This window comes from Indicator indicator, chromosome 6, assembly GCF_027791375.1.
Source record: "Indicator indicator isolate 239-I01 chromosome 6, UM_Iind_1.1, whole genome shotgun sequence".
Lineage (NCBI taxonomy): Eukaryota > Metazoa > Chordata > Aves > Piciformes > Indicatoridae > Indicator > Indicator indicator.
Genome location: NC_072015.1, coordinates 1746893 through 1763079, shown reverse-complemented (window position 1 = coordinate 1763079; position 16187 = coordinate 1746893).

Here is a 16187-nt window from a genome sequence, read left to right as displayed (position 1 = left end):
CCCTGTGCTGGATTCTCTGGTCCTGCTCTGGCAGGGGGTTGGACTGGAAGCTCTCCAGAGCTGCCTTACAACCCCTCACATCCTGTGATCACTTGTTTATTTATTTTCCTTAAAAAAACAATGAACCCAACAGCAAAGAGTCTTGGCTAGCTTGCAATGTCAGTAGGAAACAAAGGCAATTAATTTTCAGCATGTTCCTGCTTAGCAAAATGCAATTGTCCCACCCCTGGTACCAAAGGGGAAAATTCAAACAGACAAGAAAAAGTACATAAATCAGCTATGCTGGCAGTTGAAGAGTTGGAAAGGAAACACCACAAAGATCACTGCTCCTGCCCTGGGAAAGGAATGATAATTTTTAAAGGGATTTGTAAACACTTGGAAGAGTAAATGAAAAGAGGTTTTGCAAACTGCTGATGGGAATTCATCAAAGCAGATTCCCAAGCTGTAGAAAGCTGCAGCTATTCCCCTTGATTTCATAGCACCACAAGGAAGGGACTTGGGGAAAGAAGACATCTTAAGAAGAGGAAGAAAATGCTGACAGCAGCATGTGTGGGGCACTTTCATCTTTTTTTAGTATCTCAGAAGCGTGGAAGATAATTTAGTACAGAGCAGAGGCTTTATTGCCCATAAACACATGTTAGATGTAGAAGTGCACAAGTCCCAACATTCCAAGGCTATAAGCTGGCTCTAATTTTACATAGAGCTGTCTCTAATTCTGTTAGAGGTTGAAAGAAAAGGAATATTAAAATGTGCATATATATATATATATATATATAAATCATATTTGAGCTGCTGAGACCTATTTCAGCACTGATACTTGGATAAGTCTCTAGAGGAATCATAAAATCAAGGATCTGGGTTGGAAGAGACCCCCAAAGGTCAGCCAGTCCAAACCCCTCTGTAGCAAGGTAGGACACAGAATCATGGAGTTGTCAGGGTTGGAAGGGAGCTCAAGGCTCAGCCAGTTCCAACCCCCCTGCCATGGGCAGGGACACCTCACACCATAGCAGGTTGCTCACAGCCACCTCCAGCCTGGCTGCAAAAACCTCCAGGGATGAGGCTTCCACCACCTCCCTGGGCAACCTCTGCCAGTCTCTCACCACCCTCATGGGGAAGAATTTCTTCCTAGCATCCAATCTGAATCTCCCCTTGCTCCTATCCCTACCTGACACCCAAAAAAGTCCTTTCCCAGCTTGCATCCTCAACTAGGTCAAGAAGAAATGTAGTAATCATTCCTAGGCTTGAATAGGTCATTACTTTCCCATTTTAATTATTTTTTTTTATCTTGATTTTTATGTTTCATTTGATTTGATTTTTATGAGAAGCTTTTTGGCTTAACTGATGTGCAGAGGGAGTGCCAAGAGGCTGGAGCCAGGCTCTGCTGGGTGATGCCCAAGGACAGCACAAGGGGCAGTGGTGGAAGCTGAGGCAGAGGAAGTTCCATGGAAACAGGAAGAATTATTTTTTTTTTCCCTGTGAGAGTGGCAGAAGACTGGAACAGGCTGCCCAGGGAGGTGGTGGAGTCTCCTTCTGTGGAGATATTCCAAACCCAGCTGGATGTGTTCCTGTGTGACCTGCTCTAGGTGCTCCAGATATGGCAGGGGGGTTTGGACTGGATGATTTTTTAAGGTCCCTTCCAACATTCCGTGATTGATCTTTGGTGGTGCTGCAGTTACCTATCCACACAGCTCTCCATCTTTCAGGCTGTGCAGAGCAGAATGAGACACACAAAACTAAAAAGGTTTGAAAATATCCCAGGGTATTACACCTCACTTAGAATCATAGGATTGTTAGGGTTGGAAAGCACCTCAAGAATCATCTAGTTCCAACACCCCTAGCCATGGAATCCTCCTTTTCCAATGCTTTATTTTTACCTGATAATTTAAGTTCTTGAACTTAAAACACATCACCAGCCTCCCTTCCAACCCTTCTGCTACCAACCTTTTGCCATCACTTCTGAGAGTGCTCTGCTAGAACTGCTTCAGGGTAGAAGTAAGAAGGAGTTCATGCAGTTTGTACCCTAAGGAGAAAGTTTCCTAAGTGGGCTATCAAAAATACCATATTAAATGTAGGAACAGTGTCTTCTTCATTAGCTTTCCACTCAATAATGAAGTTCCTTCTGCTATTGATTTAGAAATTACTCAGAGGGCTAATAGAGTGCTAAAAGAAGGGCAACCTTTCCCTGCAATGAGCCACTGCAGTAGCTGCAATCACTCAGTGAGGCACTGCAGAAGCTGCAATCACTCCATGGCTGTCAGGGAATGTTTAAAACATCCTTTTCAACAAGAGGACAAAACTCCAGAACCATCCTTCTCAAAGAAATCACAGGTCACACTCTGAAATATTTCTCATGTCTCAAAAAGGAAAAAAAAAATAGAAATAAAAAAGAATTTCCATGGAAGTTCCTGTGCCTGAGCTTCCACCACTGCCCCTTGTGCTGTTCTTGGGCATCACCCAGCACAGCCTGGCTCCAGCCTCTGGGCATTCACCCTGCACAGCTTCATCAGCATTAATGAGATCACCTCTCAGGCTCCTGCTCTTCAAGCTGAGGTGGATTGAGATGGATTGCAAACTGGTTCCACAGCAGAGTCCAGAGGGTTGTCATCAGTGGCACAGAGTCACCTTAGAGGCCTGTGGCCAGTGGTGTCCCTCAGGGATCAGTACTGGGTCCAGTTTTGTTCAATATGTTTATCAACAGCCTGGCTGAGGGCATTGAGAGTGCCCTCAGCAAGTTCTGATGATACAAAACTGGGGGGTGGCTGACACCCCTCAGGCTGTGCTGCATCCAACATGACCTGGACAGGCTGAGAGCTGGCTGCAGGCAAACCTCATGGAGTTCAGTAAGGACAAGGTCAGGGTCCTGCAGCTGGGGAGGAATAACAACAGGCACCAGGACAGGTTAGAGGCTGCCCTGCTGGAAAGCAGCTCCACACAGAAAGACCTTGGAGTGCTGGTGGGCAGCAAGTTCTGCATGGGACAACAATGTGCTCTGGTGGCCAAGAGAGCCAATGGGATCCTGGGATGGATCAAGAAAAGTGTGGCCAGCAGGGCTAGGGAAGTTCTTCTACCTCTGCTCTGCCCTGCTCAGACCACAGCTGCAATCCTGTGTCCAGTTTGGGGCTCCCCAGCTCAAGAGAGACAGAGACCTGCTGGAGAGAGTCCAAGGGAGAGCCAGGAGGATGCTTAGGGGACTTGAGCATCTCCCCTGTGAAGAGAGGCTGAGAGCCCTGGGGGTGGTTAGTGTGGAGAGGAGAAGGCTGAGAGGGATCTGATCAATGTCTATCAATAGCTGAGGGGTGGGTGTCAAGGGGAGGGGGCCAGGCTCTGTTGGGTGGTTCACAGTGATAAGAGAAGGATCAATGGGTTCAAGCTTGAACAGAGAAGATTTCAGCTCAACATGAGGAGAAATTCTATAGAGTGAGGGTGACAGAGCCCTGGAGCAGGCTGCCCAGGGGGGTTGTGGAGTCTCCTGTGGAGACTTTCCAACCCCACCTGGATGCATTCCTGTGCAGACTACCCTAAGTGATGCTGCTCTGGCAGGGGGTTGGACCTGGTGATCTCTGGAGGTCCCTTCCAACCTCTGATATACTGTGAGACTGTGAGTCTGTGAAGCTAAGGAGCCCTCAGCTCCCTCAGGCTCTCCTCATGAGGAAGATGTTCCACTGCCTTCACCATTTTTGTGGCTTTGTGCTGGACTCTCTCCAGCAGTTCCCTGAGGTCCTTCTTGAACTGAGGGGCCCAGAACTGGACACAATATTCCAGATGTAACCTCAGCAGAGCAGAGTAGAGAGGGGCAGGAGAACCTCTCCGACCTACTCACCACAGCCCTTCTAGTCCACCCCAGGCTGCCCTTAGCCTTCTTGGCCACCAGAGCACATTGCTGGCTCATGGTCAACCTTCCATCCACCAGGACCCTCAGGTCCTTTTCACCTTCACTGTTCTCCAACAGCTCAGTCCCCAACCTCTCCTGCTCCATGAGGTTGTTTTTTCCCAGGTGCAAGACATCTTATTTTATTTTATTTTTTCCTGGAAGTGTTGTATTTTGTTTTCTCATTTCCCAAGCAAGTACCTAATGATATTTTGATATTTCCTGTCAGGTTTCTTCATTATGTTGGCTAGCAGCTGATGTTGCTAGGGCATCTTGTGTTTTTTGATTATTTATTTTTTCCTCTTGTGAGAAAAGAGTTTTTAATAGTTCTTGTCCTTGCATCTTTCTTCCAATTGCAGCTTATGCTTCCTGAAAATGATTAAGGCCACAGGATGTTGCACTTCATGCTGCACATAATTCTGCAATTAAAAGATGTCCCTCAAGGAAGCTGACATCCAGAAGAGCTCATTGGGAGAAAAACAAACAAAACAACAGGAACAACAACAACAACAACAAAAAAAAGACTCCAACAGTGCTTACTCAAAGTGAAAGTTGAAATCCAGGGCTGCTTCACACAAATATTGTAGGCTCATGCCTGTCACTCCTACATCAGAACCTTAACTCCTTCAGGAACTGCCAAGCATCTACAGAGGTAGAGCAGAATTCCTGTTTTGAATTGGGACCCACCAAGTTCTATAGGCCTGTTTCAAATACTTCCTTGGATTCATGAAGTCATGGAATCATGGATTCATGGATACATGGATTCATAGATTCATAGATCCATAGACACATGGATTCATTAATTCATAGATCCATGGATTCATGGATTCAAGGATTCATCGATTCATCGATTCATTAATTCATGGATCCATAGATTCATGGATTCATAGATCCATGGATTCATGGATTCATAAATTCATGGATTCATGGCTTCATGGATCCATAGATTCATAACTTCATAGATTCATAAATTCATAGACCCATGGATTCATGGATTCATAGCTTCAGAGATTCACAGATTCATAGATTCATTCATATAATAGCTTGAGCTGGATGGGACCCTAAAGATCATCCAGTTCCAACCCCCTGCCATGGGTAGGGCCACCTTCCACTAGAGCAAGTTGCTCAGGTCCTCATCCAACCTGGCCTTGAACACCTTCAGGAATAGGCCATCCATTACCTGCCTGAAGAACCTGTCCCAGTGTCTGCCCACCCTCACTATCTTGATTAATAAAGGAACAACTTCTTCATTTTCAGGAGGTGTAAATGACTGAGATGAGGCAAACAGCAAACCTAGATGGTGGAGTAACAGAGGAAGCAATCCAACCTGGACTGGAATCCTTCAGGCATGCATGCTGTTGCTTTTACTGAAGGACAGATTCCACAGAAAGGCTTCAAAATCCAATATGGACCAGAAAAGAACATCACCAGCATGCAAGTATGAGGACTATATCCCCAAGCACTCTCTAACTTTGAAGAACCCAAAGGCCATGATCATGCAAGTCCTGCTGCTGAAACTATTGTCACTCCTCTTTACATCATTTGGGGCTACTCAGGCTGGAGAAGCGAAGGCTCTGTAAAAGTACTTGAAGAGAGTCTACAAGAAAGATGGGAAGAGACTTTTTACAAGGGCTTGTGGTGATAGGATGAGAGGGAATGGACTGAAGCTGGAAGAGGGGAGATTGAGACTGGAGATTAGGAAGAAATCCTTTACAGTGAGGGTGTTGAGACCCTGGAATAGGTTGACCAAAGAGGTTGTGGATGTGCCTTCCCTGGACATGTTCAAGGCCAGGTTGGATGAGGTCTTGAGCAACCAGGGCTGGTGGGAGGCATCCCTGCCCATGGCAGGGGGTTGGAACTGGATGATCATCAAGGTCCCTTCCAACCTTACCCATTCTATGACTTAAAGGATGATATGACTTAAAGGGCAGAATCTTTAAAATTCTGGAGTTCTAATAATTAAAACATTTCGCTCCCTATCTCTTAAAATGGAGCAGATGAACTAACAGAGGGTGGTAAAACCAAGCAAGAAATCAAACTTGATAACAGACAAGTTTCCCTATGGAGAAGGGCAACGTGGTTATTACAGTGAGTTACTGTGATTGGAACTCTCTTAAGGCAAATATAAATCTTCTGAGTCACTACAGCAACCTGCAGTTTCTGGCATGGAAGTGGTTCTTCCATCTCAGCAGAAAGGTTGACCAGCAGAGCAACCCAAATCCCTTCTATGCAGTGCAGTCAGGGCAGGGAGTGTGTCTCATTTCTCTGTCTGTCCCTGAACACATTTAAAGGGGCTAAAAAGAGCTTTCCCTCCAGCACAGCACATGTGGTACACTGCATTAACCAAATCACCTCTGCCACAGAAGACAGCAGAGAGACTAAGCTTCATGGCCTCAAGAAGCACAGAAAAGGTTGAAAGAGACCTCCAAGATCATCCAGTCCAACCAATCACCCAGTCCTATCTAATCAACTAGACCATTGGCACTAAGTGTCTCCTCCCAGTGTCTGAAGGGAGCTACAAGAAAGCTGGGGAGGGACTTCTTAGGGTGTTAGTCAGGGATAGGACTAGGGGGATGGAACAAAAATGGGTAGATTCGGATTGGATGCCCAGAAGAAGTTCTTCCCCATCAGGGTGGTGAGAGACTGGCAGAGGTTGCCCAGGGAGGTGGTGGAAGCCTCATCCCTGGAGGTTTTTGCAGCCAGGCTGGAGGTGGCTGTGAGCAACCTGCTGTGGTGTGAGGTGTCCATGCCCATGGCAGGGGGGTTGGAACTAGCTGAGCCTTGAGGTCCCTTCCAACCCTGACAATTCTCTGATTCTATGAAATGGGTGCTTACAGGCAATTTGCATCACTCACAGGCTGTGCTGTCTCTTGGTTCCAACTCTCATTCAAGCAGTCAACACAAGTCCCTCTTCAGCTGCAGGTGCCACTTGGCACTTCAGGGTTCTGCACCTAGTTACAGTAGAAGTGCCAGAAACCCTTCCTACTGCCACCTGCCTCCCTACTTGATTCAGAGATTGTTCATTGCAGAGCAAACAGCAGACTTGCCACCATTCCCTGTGTGGTGAATGTAGACCTGGCAGTTAGCTTCAAGCACCCTGCAGAGTGGTGCAGCTCTACATTTGCTTCCAAAACCATCATGTTTTTTAAGAACCATAGGTAATGCCAAAGTTATTATTCCCACAGTAAAAAAGAGAAAAACCAACCAAACAAACCAAAACAGAAAAAGTCCAAAAAACAAAAAAAAAGACCAAAAACAAGCAAACAAACAAACAAAAAAAAAAAAAGGCAAAACAAACCCAAGCCACAAAACCCAAACATGTTTAATATTCAGCAATGTGCTCTGGTGGCCAAGAAAGCCAAGGGCAGCCTGGGGTGGATCAGAAGGGCTGTGGTGAGTAGGTTGAGAGAAGTTCTCCTCGCAATCTACTCTGCTCTGCTGAGGCCACATCTGGAATCTTGTGTCCAGTTCTTGGCCCCTCAGCTCAAGAAGGACCTCAGGGAACTGCTTGAGAGAGTCCAGCACAGAGCCACAAAGCTGCTGAAGGCAGTGGAAGATCTTCCTCAGCAGGAGAGCCTGAGGGAGCTGAGGGCTCTGGAGCTTGGAGAGGAGGAGCCTGAGGGGGAGCTCCTTGCTGGGGATGAAGCTGTGCAGGGGGAGTGCCCAGAGGCTGGAGCCAGGCTCTGCTGGGGGATGCCCAAGGACAGCACAAGGGACAGTGGTGGAAGCTGAGGCAGAGGAAGTTCCATGCAAACAGGAGGAATTGTTTTTTCCCTGTGAGGGTGACAGAAGCCTGGCACAGGCTTCCCAGGGCGGTTGTGGAGTCTCCTTCTCTGGAGATACTCACATCCTGCCTGGATGTGTTCCTGTCTGACCTGCTCCGGGTGATCTTGCTCTGGCAGGGGGCTTGGACTGGATGAGCTTTGGAGGTCCCTTCCAACCCCTGACATTCTGTGATTCTCAATATGCTTCCCTGTGGATCTCAACCATCTCTTGAGATGCTATTCCAAAATGTAAGCTAATGGTCTGCAGAGGTCCCTTCCAACCCTTACCATTCTGTGTGCCTGACAGGAGCCTTCACATGGCATAAATCTGAAACCAAATATGGGAGGGCAGGCTCTAGGCCAGCCACATCCCCCTGCAAATCTTTGATCCCTAATTGCAACAGAGACATTTCCATCCACACGATGATGCACATATCACTGAAACTCCTTCTCATTACCTGGGACTGAAATAAGATCAGATCTCACAAATTAGGCTGGCTGAGGTCTGGGCATTAAAATAAATAGGAAGAGTAAAGTGATCCCCGAGATTTCTGCTGCCTGAGGTCTGTAGGAAGATAAAACCCTCTTAAAGAATCAAAAAAAAAACCCACTCTGCCTTTAGCCACGATGCATCTCAAATGAGATTTCAATGCTCCCTTTACAGATCCTTTTGTTGCTAAAAGCTCCGTGTCATCACTTTCCGAAGTTCCAAAGCTGCGGTTCCCTGCACCAGCTCCCTCTAATTCCACTCATTTGCATCTGTATGGATTTCCCTCTGCTTTTCACTTACGTCTAACCACTCACTGCCGCTCTCAAAAGCCTGGCTAAGGTTGCAGTCAGCGATTGCACTGCTCTATTGTGGGAGACAGCTGCCCCTCAGAGGCAGATGAAACAGTATTTGCCTTAAAACAGCATCGGGAGCGTTTTTAGGAAGCAAAGAACTCAAATCTCTTCCTGTCCCCTCCTCTCAACTTAACAAGAGAGAGGTTTTCAAATTGCCACTACTCTATATTCCCAATTTATTTGCTGTTGTAATCCTAACTTGCATATTGTTAGTCTTTGATCTTCCCTTACTCATTTTCTACTGCCAGGCCAAAGCTGCATATTTAAAAGTGAAAAAAAAAAAATGTATGGGCACAACACAGTCCTCAACTAGTTCAGTGTGGAAAGGAACAACATAGTCCTTAATCAGTTAGAATCACAGAATCATAGAATCAGTCAGGGTTGGAAGGGAGCTCAAGGCTCAGCCAGTTCCAACCCCCCTGCCATGGTCAGGGACATCTCACACTACAGCAGGTTGCTCACAGCCACATCCAGCCTGGCTGCAAAAACCTCCAGGGATGAGGCTTCCACCACCTCCCTGGACAACCCATTCCAGGCTCTCACCACTCTTATGGGGAAGAACTTCTTCCTTATGTCCAGCCTGAATCTCCTCACTTCCAGCTTTATTCCATTCCCCCCAGTCCTCTCACTCCCTGAGATCCTAAAAAGTCCCTCCCCAGCTTTCTTGGAGCCCCCTTCAGATCCTGGAAAGCCGCAAGATACTGAACAGCCCCAACTCTCTCAGTCTGTCCTCATGGCAGAGCAGCTCCAGCCCTCTGCTCATCCTCATGGCCCTTCTCTGGGCACCTTCCAGCATGTCCATAGCCCTCTTGGAACAGAGGCTCCAGAACTGGATGCAGTACTCCAGGTGTGGTCTCAGCAGAGCTGAGCAGAGGGGGAGAATCCCCTCCCTGGCCCTGCTGGCCACACTTCTCCTGATGCAGCCCAGGCTCTGCTTGGCTCTCTGGGCTGCAAGTGCACATTGACAGCTCCTGGTGAGCTTCTCCTCCCCCAGCACTCCCAAGTCCCTCTCCTCAGGGTGGCTCTCCAGCCAGCCCCTGCCCAGCCTGTAGATGTGCTTGGGATTGCATGGGGAGAAATGTGGCCAGCAGAGCCAGGGAGGTTCTCCTCACCCTCTTCTCTGCCCTGCTCAGACCTCACCTGGAGTACTGCATCCAGTTTTGGGCTTACCAGGTCAGGAGGGACAGGGATCTGCTGGAGAGAGTCCAAGGGAGAGCTCCAAGGATGCTGAAGGGCCTGGAGCAGTGCCTGGGGAGGAGAGGCTGAGAGCCCTGGGGGTGCTTAGTGTGGAGAGGAGAAGGCTGAGAGGCATCTGCTCAATGTCTCTCAAGAGCTGAGGGCTGGAGGTCAGGAATGGACAGGGACAGGCTCTGCTCAGTTGTGTCCTGTGATAGGACAAGGGGCAATGGATGGAAACTGCAGCACAGGAGGTTCCACCTCAACATGAGGAGGAACTTCTTCACTGTGACAGTGACAGAGCACTGGAGCAGCTTAAACCTCCCTTGCAGCAATTTCAGGCCATTTCCTCTCATTCTACTCCCTGATGCCTGGGTGAAGAGACTCAGCATCCCACTGAAGTGTTTCTTTAAGGCTAAAATCCTGAATTAAGCAATCAGATGCTTTGAAAACAACCTCCTTACAAAAACAAGAAAAAAAAAAAAACAACCAACCCAACCCAAACCAACCAACCTCACGTGTTGTATTCCTAATGCTAAATAACCAAGTGACCTGGTGGTTCCCCTGCAGCCACAAGGCTCATTGCTGTACTTCTACAGCAAGTCAGGAGCTCTTTTGTGTCATTTCCTTGATTACAACTAAGAGGTAAAAAGCCAGCTGTGCCAGAGATCTTTAATTGCCAACTTTCTGGAACTTCGGTGGTTCACTTTCATAGCACATACCATGAATGCATTAGAACTGGGCAGGAATAACCAAGTCTTACCTCTGTGATGCTCTCAAGTAGACTTTATCCCATGACACTTGATCTGAAATAAAATAGAAGAGTAATTAAAAAAAAAAACCCAAAAAAACCCAAAACCCAAGACATTAAGCCCAGAGGAGCACTGAGTTGTATTACCTAAGAAGTGCCTTTACAATCCATCTCTATTCACAGTCTCACAGTACATCAGAGGTTGGAAGGGACCTCCAGAGAGCATCAGGTCCAACCCCCCTGCCAGAGCAGCATCACTCAGGGTAGTCTGCACAGGAATGCATCCAGGTGGGGTTGGAAAGGCTCCAGAGAAGGAGACTCCACAACCCCCCTGGGCAGCCTGCTCCAGGGCTCTGCCACTCTCACTGTAAAGAACTTTCTCCTTATGTCCAGCTGAAACCTTTTATGTTCAAGTTTATATCCATTGGTCCTTCTCTTATCACTGTGAACCACCCAAATGAGCCTGGCCCCCTCCACTTGCCCCCTACCCCTCACATATTGATAGACATTGATCAGATCCCTCTCAGCCTTCTCCTCTCCACACTAACCACCCCCAGGGCTCTCAGTCTCTCTTCACAGGGGAGATGCTCAAGTCCCCAAATCCTCCTCCTGGCTCTCCCTTGGATTCTCTCAAGCAGGTCTCTGTCTCTCTTGAGCTGGGGAGCCCCAAACTGGACACAGGATTGCAGCTGTGGTCTCAGCAGGGCAGAGCAGAGGGGGAGCAGAACCTCCCCAGCCCTGCTGGCCACACTTGGCTCTCTTGGGCATCAGGGCACTTTGCAGTCCCACCAGCACTCCAAGGTCTTTCTCCGTGGAGCCTCTTTCCAGCAGGGCAGCCTCTAACCTGTCCTGGTGCCTGTTGGTGTTCCTCCCCAGCTGCAGGACCCTGACCTTGTCCTGATTGAACTCCATGAGGTTTGCCTGCAGGCAGCTCTCAGCCTGTCCAGGTCATGTTGGATGCAGCACAGCCTGAGGGGTGTCAGCCACCCCCCAGTTTGTATCATCAGAGAACTTGCTGAGGGTCCACTCAATCCCTTCCTCCAGGTCATTGCTAAAGATATTGAACAAAACTGGACCCAGTACTGATCACTGGGGATCACCCTGAAGAAGACATCCCCCTCATGCCATAGATGGTTCCATACCAATCCAATCCTTGGTAAAGGCAGTTCACTAACCAGGAAAATCTGAATGACTCCTGTGTTTTTTTATCACTGCCATGATCACAGATGATTATTGTTCCTTTCTCCTTATCTATGTTGGAAAAAAAAAAAAAAAAAAGTAGTCTGAAAGTGGCAACTGTAAACCTCCCTTTAGAGGAGCTGGACACAGCACTGGACCTGCTGTGTTTTCAGAGGTAGCTGTTATTCAATTTTTCACTCCAATATGGAGGAAAATGACTACTTTTTAGTGTGCAATAGATCAGACTAATTTCCCTTTATTATCAGCACAGATAATCTGCTGTAAAAAAAAAATTACCTCTCTGCTTTTTTTCCCCCTTTGGATTTTGCTTTGACTCTTCAGTGCTCCCATCCCAAAGAGACCTTGAAGAGATGTGAATTACCTGGGGACTTGATGATGAATGTCACCCATTTCCTTCCAGGGAAATACTAATGAGGCAGCAAGTGATACCTAACAACAGAGGCCAGCAGGCTGCATCCAATGAAGGTTAAAGAAATGATGAATAAGATGTCTTGGAGCTTAAAAAGCTTTCCACTGCTTCTGGAAGCAGCTCTTGCCAAACCCATTTGAATCTGTGCATTATTAACCAGGTGCCTCTTGGGAGCCATGAAGCATTCACAAGCTGCACAGGATGCCAGCAGGCATCCACTGCCACCAGGTGCCACTTGGTCTCTACACCTTGGACATGAGAAGGCAAAACACATCCTGGGCTGCAGCAAAAGATGCACTGCCAGCAGAGCCAGAGAGGTGATTCTGACACTTGGCTCTGCTCTGGGGAGACCTCATCTGGAGTGTTGTGTACTGGTCTGGAGCCCTCAACAAAAGAAGGACATGGACCTGATGGAGAGGGCCCAGAGGATGACCATGAAAATGCTCAGGGGGTTGGAGCAGCTCTGCTCTGAGGACCGACTGAGGGAGCTGGGGGTGTTCAGCCTGGAGAAGAGAAGGCTCCAGGGAGACCTAATTTCAGCCTGCCAGTATCTGAAAGGGGTTACAAGAAGGATGGAGAGAGACTGCTTGCAAAGGCCTGCAGGAATAGGATGAGAGGCAATGGCTTCAAACTAGAGCAGAGCAGATTGAGACTGGATGTTAGGAAGAAGTTCTTTACTATGAGGGTGGTGGAACACTGGAACAGGTTGCTCAGGGAGGTGGTTGAAGCTCCATCCCTGGAGATATTTAAGGTCAGACTCAACAGGGCTGTGGGCAACCTGATCTACATAAGGCTATCCCTGCTGACTACAAGGAGGTCAGACTGGATGAGCTTTGGAGGTCCCTTCCAGCCAAGGACCATTCTCTGATTCTATGATCATTGGAACTTTCCAAGCTAACTGGCCCTGTCTGATAAAAAAAAGGAAAAAATTATATTTCTGGAGTGCCAAGACATTTGCATTCCAGTGTGAAGTGCTGGTTTGATACAAAAAGGGCATGCACACCATTATGCACCAGCTGTCTCCTCTAGCTGCTTGGAATTGCAGAAATATAGAATAAAGCTCTTTATTGGAGATGCAAAAATGAGTTTAGAATCTGGATAGTTTTTTCTGCTTAAAAAGAGTCCTTCTTGTAAGGGCAGAGAAGCTGCAGACTTGCAAAGGATTCCTATCCAGAGCACTGGCTGGGAAGGTCACTTTTAGAGGTTTCTGCTTGTTTGAAGCATAAATGTTCTCTGTTCTGGGTTCTTTATTAGATTTTAGTGCGTGGCCAGGCAAACAAAATTGGCAGAGAAAGAATTAGTACATCAGGAGAAGAGGAAAAGAGAAGGGCAAGAAAAGACTTAAGGATTCTGCACCTGGGCCAGAATAATCCTCACCATCACTACAGGCTGGGGGATAAGGCTGTAGGAAAAGGCCTTGGGGGTGCTGGTGGATAAACGCTGGCCAGGAGCAGGCAGTGTGAGCTTGCAGCGCAGAAGGCCAAGGGCAGCCTGGGCTGCATCCAAAGCAGCACTGCCAGCAGAGCCAGAGAGGTGATTCTGATGCTTGGCTCTGCTGAGACCTCACCTGGAGTAATGCATCCAGGTCTGGAGTCCTCAGCACAGGAAGGACATGGATCTGATGGAGAGAATCCAGAGGAGGGGCCTGAAAATGCTCAGGGGGTTGGAGTAGCTCTGCTCTGAGGACAGACTGAGGGAGCTGGGGGTGTTCAGCCTGAAGAAGAGAAGGCTCCAGGGAGACCTCAGAGCAGCCTGCCAGGACCTGAAGGGTGCTACAAGAAGGATGGAGAGAGACTGTTTGCAAAGTCCTGCAGGGACAGGATGAGGGACAATGGCTTCAAACTAGAGCAGAACAGATTGAGATTGGATGTTAAGAGCAAGTTCTGCACCATGAGGGTGGTGGAGCACTAGAAGAGGTTGCCCAGGGTGGTGGTTGAGGTCCCATCCCTGAAGATCTTCAAGGTGAGGCTGGACAGGGCTGTGGGCAACCTGATCTGGTTGGGGATGTCCCTGCTGAGTACAGAGGGGTTGGACTGAATGAGCTTTGGAGGTCCCTTCCAACCCAGACCATTCTATGCTACACTGCTTACCCCTCCCACTTAAATCATTCCCCCCACCAAACCAGCCAAGAGGAACAACCCCAAAACATCTCCTCAGCTTAAGTTAGAGGAAGTGGGAAGGCATCCAGGAGGGAGAATGAGTAGAATGGGTGTAGAGAAATTCCAAACAGGTAGGAAGGGACTGAAGGTCATTGAAGCCTATGTAATGAAGCCATTATCTTGTAACTGTTTGGCTGTCATCATGCCACAGTTTTCAGTCTCACTCTGCCATGTGCTGTGCTGTGGTTTCAGCAGCTGGCCATGCCTCAGTTTATTACAGCAATTGATGAGATAATCCATAATACACAAAGCCATAATGGCTTGACAAGGGTATGTGAAGCCCAAACAGATGTTGTGGATCCAGTCAGGATGAGGAAATAAACATTTTGCAAGAATGATGAGGTCCTGGAGCTCTAACAGAGGTGGAGATATAGAAGCAGGCATCTTGCTGTCAGATGCTGCATCGTTTCCTTTTCATACAATCATGGAATTATTTTACTTAGAAATGACCTCTAAGATCTTTGAGTCCAAATATCACCCCAACACCACCATGGCCATTAAAACATGGCCCAAAGTGCCATGGCCACATCTTTCCTGAACACCTCCTGGGCTGTATCCAAAGCAGTGTGGCCAGCAGAGCCAGAAAGGTGATTCTGACACTTGGCTCTGCTCTGGGGAGACCTCACCTGGAGTGCTGTGTGCAAGTCTGGAGCCCTCAGCACAGGAAGGACATGGAGCTGATGGAGAGGGTCCGGAGGAGGGCTGGGGGGAGGTCTGGAGCACAGCCCTGTGAGGAGAGGCTGAGGGAGCTGGGGGTGTTTAGCCTGGAGAAGAGGAGGCTCAGGGCAGACCTCATTGCTCTCTACAACTACCTGAAGGGAGGCTGCAGCCAGGTGGGGGTTGGGCTCTTCTCCTAGGCAACCAGTGACAGAAGGAGAAGACAGTCTGAAGTTGTGCCAGGGGAGGTCCAGGCTGGGTGTTAGGAGGAAGTTCTTCCCAGAGAGAGAGATTTGCCATTGGAATGTACTGCCCAGGGGGGTGGTGGAGTCCCCATCCCTGGAGATGTTCAAGAGAAGCCTGGATGAGGCACTTGGTGCCATGGTCTGGTTGATTGGATAGGGCTGGGTGATAGGTTGGACTGGATGATCTTGGAGGTCTCTTCCAACCTGGTTGATTCTATGAGTTCTCCTCAGAGCAAAGTGGTTGAATCACCTCTCTTCATCTCTGGCCACACAGCTTTTGATGCAGCACAGGATGCCATTTGCCTTCTGGGGTGCAAGTGCTCATTGCTGGTTCCTGTGCAGCATCTCATCCACCAGCACCTCCAAGTCCTTCTCAGCAGGGCTGCTCTCAATCTCATCCTCCCCCAGGCTGGATTGATATCAAGGGCTGCCCCAACCTTGCTACAGGACCTTGCACTTTGCCTGGCTGAACCTCCTGAGATTCTCCTCAGCTCCCCACTGCAGCCTGTCCAGGTGTATACAATGTACATAATAACAGATAACTGTTCATAATAATAAAGAGAATAATATATATATAGACCTGAAGACTTCTAGCTCCTGGGGATGAGTAGCATTACTTCTGCCTTGTGATCATTATATTTCATCTTTATGTAAGGCTTTTGATAATATTTAACTCAGGGAGTCTGTTGTTCATAGCTAAAACGACCTCCAGCAAATTATTTAAACCACAAAAGAGTGGAGTTTACCTACTAAGAGGATCACAGCACCACAGGATGTCAGGGGTTGGAAGGGACCTCTGAAGAGCTTCCAGTCCAAGCCCCCTGGCACAGCAGGACCAGAGAATCCAGCACAGGGCACACAGCAACACATCCAGACAGGGCTGCAAAGGCTCCACACAAGGAGACTCCACAACCTCTCTGGGCAGCCTGCTCCAGGCCTCTGGCACCCTCCCAGGGAAGAAGTTCCTCCTCCTGCTGAGGTGGAACCTCCTGGGCTGCAGTTTCCATCCATTGCCTCTTGTCCTATGCCAGGCTGCAGCTGAGCAGAGCCTGTCCCTGTCCCCTCCCTCCTGACCCCCAGCCCTCAGCTCTTGAGAGACATTGAGCAGATCCCTC